At 28.0% G+C, this 12,480-nt stretch overlaps 1 long non-coding RNA gene across 1 annotated transcript; it reads left to right on the plus strand.

Moving 5' to 3' along the window:
• Nucleotides 1-7,483: 7,483 nt before the first annotated feature.
• Nucleotides 7,484-8,601, plus strand: LOC149987681 (uncharacterized). Its single transcript, XR_016506835.1, has 2 exons — nt 7,484-7,769; nt 8,224-8,601. It is a non-coding gene; the product is annotated as an uncharacterized LOC149987681 (long non-coding RNA).
• Nucleotides 8,602-12,480: the final 3,879 nt, after the last annotated feature.

Consider the following 12,480-nt stretch of genomic DNA (forward strand, 5'->3'; position numbering starts at 1 on the left):
TGTAATATATTTTTAATCAAGAAAAGATAAAATTTTAATATTATAAATATAATTTTATCAAATTAATAAGGATAATAAATCAAATAATATAAATAAATAAGTAAAATATTTTGAAAACAATAAAAATAAAATAAAATAATTATATATATATATATATTAAAAAAAATTAAAATAATTTTTGTCAAAGACTAGAAAACTAAAGATCCTTCAAACTAGATTATAAGTAAGAAAAGAATTGACAAGACTGAGAAAGGTCTCACTCTTGCTTCTACATATGCTATCTAATTAGGAGTTATATGACAACATTCTATAAAACCTCTAACATGTATCAAATTTGTAAGACATATGTTTAATTTGCAAAGTAAGTTGCTTGTATATATGCCACATGTCCAATTTGTATTGGAAGTGGCCAACATGTACAATACATGGCCAAGTTGTTAGCCAAGTTTTCAATCTATCAATTACCTATAGACATATATAAAGATATCAAGGACATGAATCTTGAAGAAAAAACATCCTCAATATACTCTTATATCACTAAAAAAAATTAAAAATTCATTTAAAGAAAATATTGTATTAGAATGGCTATTTCCAAAAACAAAAAGATTGGGAAGTCTTAAAACAAGAATAAAGACTAGAAAGGTATTGACAAGAGTGAAGAAGGCTTCACTTTTGCCTCTATATATGCTCTTAACTAGCAGCTATGTGGTGATATCCTATAGGACCTCCAAAATGTGCTGACTTTGTAAGACATGTATCTTAACTTGCAAGATAAGTTTTTATATGTGCTCCACATAGTTAGCTTATTTGACAAACTATCAATATGTGATTAATTTGTTGACCAAGTTTTTAACCTATCAATCAACTATAAACATATGTAAAATCAAAGTAGCATCTATGAAGCTTTTAAAAAGCTTCTCTAGAAGATATTATGAAATTTATCTATTTTTACTTACTTCTATCTAATTATATAGGTATTTATTAGAATACTTATATATACATATATATACATATATATATATATATATATATATATATATATTTGTGACATTGCCTCATCTTCTAAAGACAAGTTCCACAAGGAGCAGTCTTCATATATTGAAGAAATCTAAGATACGATGAATTCTATTTGTTCATACTTTAATATTTGTTCTATTTGAAGATGGTTGATAGGTCTTCTCAGCCATTGATAATATCTCATACTAGGGCAAAAAGACCACCTTGTTAATTGGTTGTTATTGAGGCCTTTATAACTTCTTTCAAATAAACCTTTGAAATACCATCAAGAACTATTCCTATCTCAAATAATATCACTAAACATCAAGAGTCTCTTTGAAGTTTGTAATACCAAATATGTTGTATCTCACCATCTATTCAAAGAAGGACATGTCATTCTTGAAGAACTTCATCCCGATTTCATTGTCTTGAAAGTTGTGACAATCACAATGTCTCAACTGGTAAGTCTACAAATAAAAGCTCTTGAGTTGAATTTGCTAGTTGTTGGTTCTCCATCTCTTTAGCATTACAAATACACAAAAGTTAGAAAGACGAATAAAAAATAGAGTTTTATATTTCTTTGATCTTGTTTCTTTTATAGAAAAGATTTATTATTCTTCATCTTAGTTTTGATGAATATTGTCAATAAAAAGTTTCAACTCTCTTTGCTACATTTGCAAGATTTTGTGTTGGCTCCCATGTCCATTCATTAATATCATATCCATCCTAATAAACAAGATATTCTAACATATTTCAGCACCGCCTTAAATCTAAGTCTTCTTCTACCTCAAACTCTTAATTATTATCCACTTCTATAGGAAGAGGTGGTATTTGTCTTCTTTTCAAGATATTCACTGTCTTATATGGCTCAAAAAGAGACACGTGAAATACATAGTAGATCTTCATAGACTCCGATAGATATAATCAATAAACAATAGGCTTGACTTGTTTGCTAATAAAAAAAGGTTCAAGCCAATGATAGTCTAACTTATTACAAAGATGAATAGTCTTGATACTGCAATGAAGTAATTATATTTTATGACCTACATTAAATGGTGGTTATTTCTTATGAAAGGCATCTCCATTAATCTTTTGTCATTTTTGAGCTCCCTTTAATTACGCCTTCATTGTTGTATGTAGCTATGACAAACAATTTGTCAAATCTTCCACCACAAGATTATTAACTTTTGAAAAGTCAAAAATATCAAGTCATGGATGATAATAATATTTGGCAAAAAAAGGTGTTTGTTGAATGGAAGAATGTACCAAATTATTATATGCAAACTCTGCCAATGATAAAAGAGTTGTGCAATCATCTTGATGATAGTTAATGGTACACTTCAAATATTGCTACAAAACTTAATTTTCTTATTCTACTTGTCCATCAATTTTGCAGATGAAAAGCCAAAGAGAACTTTAGATCCACCTTTAAAATTTTGCAAAGGATTTTTGAAAATCTTGATATAAATTGAGTCTTCTTATCCAATATAATATCTTTAGGCAATCCGTGATAGTGATAGAGATTATTAAAAAAAAACTTAGCTATTTTTTCATCTATGATACATTTTGTATATGGTATAAAATATTCCATCTTAGTAAAACAATCTATTACTACAAAGACAAAATCATACAAACCTAAGATTGGAAGATCCATAATAAAATCCATAGAAATAAAAGGCCTCAGTTGTTTTGAAATAGGTAAAAGTTATAGAAGTCCATAAGGTCGATAGTGAAGAGTTTTGGATCTTGAACAAATATCACATGATTGTAAAAGGTTTTTGACTATCTTCCACATTTGAGGACACCAAAAATCTCTTGATATTAGCTCTAAAGTCTTGTTGTATCCAAATTTTTGTTGCTCAAAGGTGAAAATATTTTAGCTTCAAGAGAATCATTTTTTTTTTTTTTTTTTTTTTTTTTTTTTGTACAAGATAAGAATGTCTAAAAAGAGTGTTCAACAAATCTTGTTATTTTTTGGATTGATAAGTGACCTTGAAATCAAATTTTGATAAGGACATACTTCAATTAATTTGGCAATAATTTAAAATATGTGCTAATATGAAATACTCAAGATTCTTAAAAATTGTATACACGATGACTAGATTTGAGGCGCTTTCTAAATGATGATACCATTCTTGAAATGAATCCATGATTATAAGGAGCTCTTTGTCATGGATCTCATAATTAATTTTGGCTGCTAAAAATTTTTTGGAATAAAAAGCTACTAAATAGAGTTTGTAATCTGCTCCCATTTGTGATAATACTACATCCAAGGCAAAGTTTGATCCATCTATTTCTATAAAAAAATACCTTGGATAAATTGACACAATATAAGATTAGTGCACAAGTAAATTCTTTTTTTGAAGCATCAAACCATGCTTTGGATTCTTTACTCCACTCAAGTTTGTTTTTACAAATCAAACATGTAAGTGAAGCTGCAACTTAAGAATTTTTTTAATAAAGATATGATAGTAATTGACAAAGCCTAAAAAACATTACACATTTCTTATTATTCTTGGAATCTCCCAATCCATGATAGTCTGGACCTTCTTTGGATCCATCATTAGTCCTTTATTGAAAATGATGTATCCTAAATACAATTAGGGCTAGCACTCTTGGCTAGTTCCCATAATTGGTATCACATCTATAATTTAAAATTTGATGATATTTAGTTGATTGGTTGTAATAAGTGTATGTAAAATTTTGTATCAATTTAATAATGCAATTGAGAGATATCTAGGTTTTGATACAAAAGGGTATTAGAAGTTGGTAGTTTGGAGTTGGGTAGGATTTCTATAATATCTAAAGATCTACTAATTGGATCAAGATGAAATTTTTCATAGTATTGGAAGACTTCAATATCAAGCTACACACTGATTTTGAATTGAAGTTTACTATTGAAGAAGGAGAAATTGCTACTAGAACATTTGCATCAACTTTCAAGTTGGCGGCCAAGTGACATCAATACAGTTTTTGGACTTTTTTTCACAATTTGTAAGTTGAATTGGGTTGAATTTTTTTGAGTATAAAGAAGAATTATAGTAACATTTTGTACCAAGTAGACAATCAAATTAGGAGTTAGGGCTTATAAAGATAAATCAAAATTATCTAACTATAAAAATAATAAGACAATTGGAGTTTATATATGATTGAGGTTAATAAAAATAGTCTTTTTGAGCACTTTATACTGATTTTAAGTACTTTTTAATTAAAATTCGAATTGCATTCTTCTTATATAGATAAAACCTATTAAGGTTTCCTAAATATTTATAAAACATAACTTCACCTTACATAGCCAAGTGCTTGATTCAGTTCCAAACAAGACAGCATATAATACAATAGTCGTGCATTCTCAAATAAGAAATTATGTAATACAACAACATGTTATTGTATTACATGAAATTTGCTTAAGAATTTACTAAATACTTGGCTGTAGAAGAAAAAATAGAACTTGCAATAAGTTGATCATAATAATTATAATAGAATCCTAAACAAAATTCAATCAAATTATAAAAATTCTAATCAATTTTTAATTAAATCCAAAAGAAGTCTCAAGAACTTATAAAAAAAAACATAAAGAAATCATAAATTCATGTTAACAAAATAAATATAATAAAAAAATCTTAAATAAGTATTAAAATTAAAAATCTTAATTGAATCTTAATTAAATTTTAATATAACTTTCATTAAATCCTAATGAAATCCTAAACCAATTTAAATCAAACCTTAATAAAATCCTAAATCCTAAAAAAATCCTAAGTAAATTCTAAATCTCAATTTTAGACCAAATCTTAATCAAACTCTAAGTCCTAATTATAGATCAAATTCCAATAAAACCATAAATCCTGATCAAATCCTATCAAATCTTAAAAAAATCCAAATCAAATTCTAAAAAACTCCTAAATCTTAATCTTAAAGCAAATCCTAATGAAATCTTAAATCTTAAATAATTCTCAGAAAATTCCAAGTAAATTTTCATTAATTATTATAATTATTTGAATCCTCAATAAATATCAATTAAATTATAGATCTTGAATATAATTTTGTCCAAATTTCAAATAATAAGTATTTAACAAGCATACAAAATTTGAGAAAAAATAGACTTATCAATTGCAAGAAAAGCTTCTAAAACCTTTTGGTCATTGGCCACCCTCCCTCTTTAACTTGAATGTTGATCTTTCAACACCAATTTTTTATTTTCAAACTATATAATTTCTCTAAAAATTAGATTAAATATAAATATTTAAGTTTTAATTGCTTTCACCAAATTTTACTTCAATCCAACTAGCAGATGTTACTAGATCTTTGAATCAATCACTAATTCTAAATTTCAAATATCCAAGACCATTATCTATAAAAACCCTCATATATTTCAATCTAATTGCTCGATTGATCTCAAATTTTTCACACATATTTATAAAAAGTAAAAAAACAAATTATCCAATTTTTACTTATAAATATGCTACAAAATTCACAAAATCCTAAAATTTGTAAACTTATTTTTATTTCTTAAAATTCAAATCTATTAAGTACATTATTAATTTTAAAAATCCTCTAAAATCTCAATATTAATCTAAATGACATAAAACCAATACTCAAAAATCTCTTCTCAAGTTTGCTCTCAAACCTTATTTTTCAATTTACAAAAGAACCTTGAAGTTGCTATAGGTGCTCAGTTTTATATTTTAGGATCTGATTTTGATCCTAATTAGCAATTAGTCCTCTCTAGATATCAATTCCTGTATTTTTAGGTAATTTTTATTAAAAATAAATTCTCAACTCTTTCTTATATATGCTTATATCATTTATTTTTTTAATCTATTTTATTTTGCCTTATTTATGGCCCTATAAAGCTAATAGAACATATTTTTATAAAAGGTGATTCTAACACGAATAGATTTTACTACTTGCCTTCATTTATCTATGATTTTTTATCATATATTTTTAATTAATTTCTTCTATAATAAAATATTTTGTTATTTCTTTCACCTAATGGCCATTTATATAGGTGTTGATTTTGAGGGTTTTGGGTGGATAATGACTTTGTAAGAGCTTTGCAAAGTCAATGTTGTTTTTGATGACTTTGATTTTTGGAAAATAAAATAGGATTAACGTTTTGGGCAACTTCAAGAGTTTAATAATACATCTATTAGTGAAATTTTTTAGATTTGTGGGTATGATTGTGCTTGATGTGTGTTGTGAATTTGGATTTGAAATGTTAGATTGAAATGCATGAAGGTTTTTGTGGGTTATAGTCTTGGAATTCAAGGCTTTGAGAACTAGTGAGGTTTTCTTAGATATCTATCGATCTGCTAGTCCAATTGAAGTAAAATTTATTTATAAAGGTAGTAGACTTGATTTTCTATTCATGTATGAAATTTTAAAAAAATTGAATGGTTTGAAAGGGAGATTATGGCACTGGAATTTTATCATTTAGATTTGAGTACGAGGATAGCTAAGACTTGAGCAGATATTAGAGTTGATCTTTCTTTTAGTGAGTTTGATCTTTTTCAAAAAAAAATTGCTTATTGTCAACTTAATTGTTAAGTAGTATGTAAATTTTGAGTTAAAATCATTGGTTCATTATTAGTTATTGAGGTTTAAATTTGCTATAGAAATTTCTTGGGATTGATTAGAGTTTTGTTAAAGATAAGAGTTAGGATTTTGGATTTGATTTAAGGTTTGATTAGGGTTTGGTTCAGGTTAGAATCTATGAAGCTTCTAAAAAGCTTTTCCATAATATATTATCAAATTCATTTACTTCTACCTACTTCTACCTACTTCTACATACTCATATTCTCTTGATAATTATTGGAGTATATATAGATGTTTATGATATAGCATGTGGTTATAAATATTCTTTTAAAAATAAATGAGAAATTAAAAATACTTAAATTTGTACATATCAATATTTGTAGTTTTGTTCTTCATTAAATAAATTAATCAATCAAATTTTTACACAACTTGAAAGCTTAAAATAAAAATATAAAAGATAATTAAAAAAACTAAAAATGGTATTTAAGAAATAATTATTCATTAATAAATAATCCCACATTTTTATAAAAGGAGTCTAGCATTGTTTTATTCATATACACATTATAATCCTATATAATTTATAAATTTAGATAAATTTTAAAACAATAATATACATATATATTATTAAGAAGAGAAAAAATAAGAAAAAAAATAGATAGATACAAGATAGAAAAGAACTTGAATGACTACCATCAAATAATTAGTAAGTTGAGGGTCTTAAATCTAGATTAGAATATAAGACTCTCTCTCTCTCTTTATATATACATACATATATATATATATATATATAAGGAAATGTTAAAATGACCCAAACTTTTATTAAATTGGCCCACTTGTCTAAACTGTCATTACATACTTTGTTCTCCATCCCCGTTCCCTCGTTCCCAACCTCCATCTCCGTTCTCGGCTACTGTTCCGACTCCTCTCCCTATCCCTGTTCCCCATCCTAAGTAATTCTCATATAGAGAAATGAGAGCACAGAGGAGGCCCTGAATTGAAGAGTACCTTGTGCAAGGGCTCTAAGAAATCGAAAGCAGTACAGGCTTCAAGAAGGCGACTATCCATTGTTCGAGCAGGTGGATGTCCGTTCGGCTTCAAGAGCACCATGGAGAAAGGAGCACAACGGGAATCTTCGATGGAAACTAACGTAGCTGCGACAGCAAGCCCTCTCGTAATCACACCACACGCTCCAGTTCCATCTGCTGCTGATGCCCCAGACGAAGTGAACCTCGGACCCGGTACGACTTCGTAGCCCTCATTTTTCATCTGTGGATTGCAAAAGTTCGATTGGGTTCCAAATTTGCTTGATCTATGTCAAGACGTGATTAGATCTTGTGCTGACAATTTGCTCCTTGGTATGGATATATTGAAAATCCATGAATTGATTTTCATATTATTCACGTATTGTGAAATATTTGATGTCTATATATTTTGTTTGTCAATGGTATTTTGGATTCTTTATGAGAGCAATCACAGCTTGGTTGTCAGAGTATATAGATGTTGGTAGTTCTTGCTCTGTATTGAGAGATTTCAATAGGCTGCATAATCAGGTTGTTTCTTTAATAGATTCTATAAGTGCAATTAGTTCAGCTATTGTCATTGTTAGACATCATTAGACATCCTTGCTTGTGGTTTCCCTATGCAATGGCAATAGACCCTCGGATCGCTCCATCACAACTTGTGTCTCTGCAGTTTGTTTGTGGAAAAGGGTTCCGCAGAGCATCAACAGTGAATGAACCACCAGTATTACCAACACGGAGATGTCGATCAAGAGCGTTTCAGTTCATGATTCCGTGGGACGGCTAGCGCATTCCCGAAGATATTTGAGAGCAATGTCATTGAAGCATGCCATAGTCTTGTACCTGGTGATGGATGTTGGATGAACATCCAAACACATTATACTCGAAGATCCATTCGTCCTCAGTATACAAGTTCATGTTCGATGGATCCATAGTGTGGCGATAAGTGTTAGACAATCAGAGAGTGTAAGTTGATTAGAGAGAGAATACGAAAAGTGTTGAGCTTTGATGTCACTAAAGGAGTTTACAATGGAATAAAGAAAGTGTTTAATACCTTATTCTGAGTGTTTGATCATAGAGAGAGTAGAATTCCTTTAGGTTACGGGCCCACCCTTGAGTGTACTCTGCTCAGACTTCTAGAAATTGATATTTACCTTATTTTTCTACTTCGAACAATCAAGAACATTGCAAACAGACTCAAGGCGATTAAGTACTCATTAGTGCATTCTTCATCGACCTTGAGCTTCTAGCAATCTTATTTTGCAGCATGTCGTTCATAGATCATCCGATGTCTTGATTGTAGTTGTCGATCGAGGCGAAGAGTTATATATATATATATATATATATATATATGTATATAATGAAATTTTACATTTATGAGCATAGGATTCTTATAATTTTTTAATAACGAATTCAAAGGTTCTAAGTTCTAATCTTTGTAATCTTTGATCTGCATTTTTGTTTTTGTTGAATTCTTATTTCTTGTTTTCTTCATTTCTCATTTTCTTATCATCTTGAATTCTTGCTACTCTTGATTTTTATATTCTAATATCTTCTACTTTTCAAAATATTCTAATATCTTCTAATTCATTTTTTCTTTACTATTCTTTACTTTAGTATTTTTGTCATAGATAAACATGACAAAATACCTATTAAAATGTTTAATGGAACTCATTTTTCAATCTAGAAATACCACATGGATATTATTTTCAAGCAAAGAGGTTTTACAAGTTGTTATTGGACAAGAAAAAAAACTTATTATTGATACAATTTATGCCTCTCCCAATAATCAAGAACTTCTTGATACTTGGGACAAGAAAAACATAATTGCTTGTATATTTTTCAGCAAGTCTATTTCACAAAGAAAACTAAAAAATACTCACTAGTTGCTCAATTGAGGCTAAATGTGGCACAAACTATGTTTCATTTATTCAAACAAAAATCAAAAAAGCATATTTACTCTTTAAGGCAAGTTCTTCAAATATCAAATGCAACCTATTAACATATCATCTCATATATAAAATATAACTGAGATAACAACCATTCTTGTAGATCTTAGGCATTCTATTCCAAATAAAATGATAATTTTAAAGAATATATATAGCCTACTACTTAGTTACAATACTATTATAGCCACATAGTCAAATGTACCTAAAATTTCTCAAATTATAGACAACCTTGAGGAATAACTTCTATATCATGAAAATTTATTCTATTGCCAAGATGGAATCAATATTGAAATAGATCATATTTTCTTCATAAGAATAGCAATCATATCTTTTAGATTTCTTAATAAAAGAGAATAATGACATAAAGATATAAATTACATCTGAGATCTTAAGACATGAACAAAGTATTATAATTGTCATAATATTAACCATTGGTTGGTTAATTGTCCTTAACAAAAAAAAAAAATGACCTCAAAGTAAAGATCCTTGTAAAATAGATGGTGGTATTAGTGAGGGCTAATTTGGATGAAAATTTATAATCATCTAATACTTCTAAAGAAGAACCCAATTTGAGTTTTGATTGTGATTTTATGTTTTTTATTATGGCAACTATTTTTAGTCAAGTATTAGTAACTGACTCATGTCAAGATACATGGTTTGCCAATAGTGGCACAAATGAACATATAATAGACTACTTTGAATGATTCATCTCAGTTCAACAGATTCTAGAAGAGATTCACATGATCTAGATTGATGATGATACTAAGCTCTGGATGTATGGCAGAGGTGACATTTGAATTAATTCTTTCATTAATAAAAAGTATTATAAGGAGATTACCAAAAATATATTATATATAATATGCTTAAAGTATAATTTATTTTTAATTGGACTTGTTTCAAAATAAAATTTATCCTTTATTACATTCCTTAGCAAATATGAATTTTGAACTCTTGAAGGCAAAAAGGTTTTGGAGGGCATTGGCTTACAAAAACTCTATTAACTATCTATTCAAATAATATCTCCAACTACTCCTCTTCTTTTATATGAAACCACCTCACTCTCTCATGAAATTGCATCTCATGATTCTATACATCATGATTTTTTTGTTTCACAAAGCCTTCTTTTTATTCCACAAGATTTCTATCTTATCTCATGTGTATACTTTGCCTTCTCTTCTCCCTTCCATTGATTTTGATTCAACATTTACAATTATATCATCTTCACACAAACATAATATACAACTATGGCATGTGCATATGAACTACACCAATATCCCAATTATTCAAAAGATGAACAAAAGACAAAGCTTATTAGATTTCAAATTACTCAATACAAAAACATTGACACATCTTTGTTTAGGATGCATAATGGAAAAACAACATAAATTGATTTATCTACATGATCCAACCATCCAATATTTTACTATCCTCGGTGAATTCATTCATAAAGACATCCTAAATAAACAACATCAAATCTTATTTTTCAAAGGCTCTATATGTTATATATTCTATAAAGATGATATAACAACATATTCTTTTGTATATTTCACAAAGTAAAAAAAAAAGAAGCATTTTTATTTTTCTAACAAGTTGTAAACTTCATCAAGCAAGACACAAGATAGAAAATGTGGGCCTTATGCACAGATCAAGGCCCCAAATTTTGCAACAAAATTTTTGATCATTATTTAGAAAAAAATGAGATTATATAACAAATCAGCATAATATATACTCCACAAAAAAGTAGATATATTGAACAAGATAATTGAACCATATTTGAAATGCCTTGATGCATGCTTCATGGAAAATCTCTTTAAAAAAACTCTAAGTAGAGGCTATTAACATTGCAGTTTATATTCTAAATTGCACCATTAGTAATCAACTTAATGATATAACATCATACAAACTATGGTTTTGTGAAAAGCCATTAGTACAAAATTACTATGTATTTGGCTCTTTCTCATGGATCTATATCAATAAGCCATTCTAAACAAAACTTAATTCTAAAAGCATGTACATATATTTTATTAGTTATTCTATCAACAACCAAGCTTATAGATTTTGAAATCCTATTATAAATTTTATCATCAAAAGTATAGATTATAAGATTAATAAAACTTTTGGCCATTACAACTTTGATTTATAATATGATCTAGGCAATGATCTAGTCAATGTCCTAATATTGCTCTTGACATCTATACCTACCTCTTTTCAACAACTTCTTTGAAATTCAATAAATGCACCAACATTGCATATAAGTGATCACTTAATTTTTGAGTCTATATCCAATAATGACAACTTACAAACAAACCATGTATTTGATGTCACTCCAAATGATGTAGAACATAACTATTTAAGTGTAGAAGATGCTTTGATCCTAAAAAAAAAAAATTGAGAATATCAACCTACAAAGAATTACTTTTCAGCAATACATAATGGCACATCACAATTTATTAATCCAAAGAGAGATATTACTCCAATAGTGGAAGACACTACCTTAACTGCAGGAGATTTCTCTCTTGATATTACTTGACATGATTTACAATATATACTAGTATTTACTCACTCACCAACTGAATAAGATTCATCTTTGGATGGATAACTTTACTCTAGATTCAAATCTATTTAAGAACTTCTAATCAATACATCAAAAGTCATTCAATAATAACTTCTTTTTTTCTAAATCTTCTAAAGTTGAAGATTCTTTGTCATCTATAATTTCAGATTTTCTATATTCATAATCAATATTATATTCAAAAGCATTACTAGCATCTATTGGTGAATCCATTTAGGAACCTTAATTGTATAAAAAAGCCCTATTATCTTTTGATTCAAAATTATAAAAAAAAAGACATGAATTGTGAATATACTTCACTTATAAAAAAAAATACATGAAAATTAGTTCAAAGGCCACTTCATCAAAAATTGATTCAAAATAAATGGATTTACAAGGTCAAATATAAGCCAAGTGGTGACATTGAAAA

This window comes from Physcomitrium patens, chromosome 16, assembly GCF_059467195.1.
Source record: "Physcomitrium patens ecotype Gransden chromosome 16, ASM5946719v1, whole genome shotgun sequence".
NCBI lineage: Eukaryota > Viridiplantae > Streptophyta > Bryopsida > Funariales > Funariaceae > Physcomitrium > Physcomitrium patens.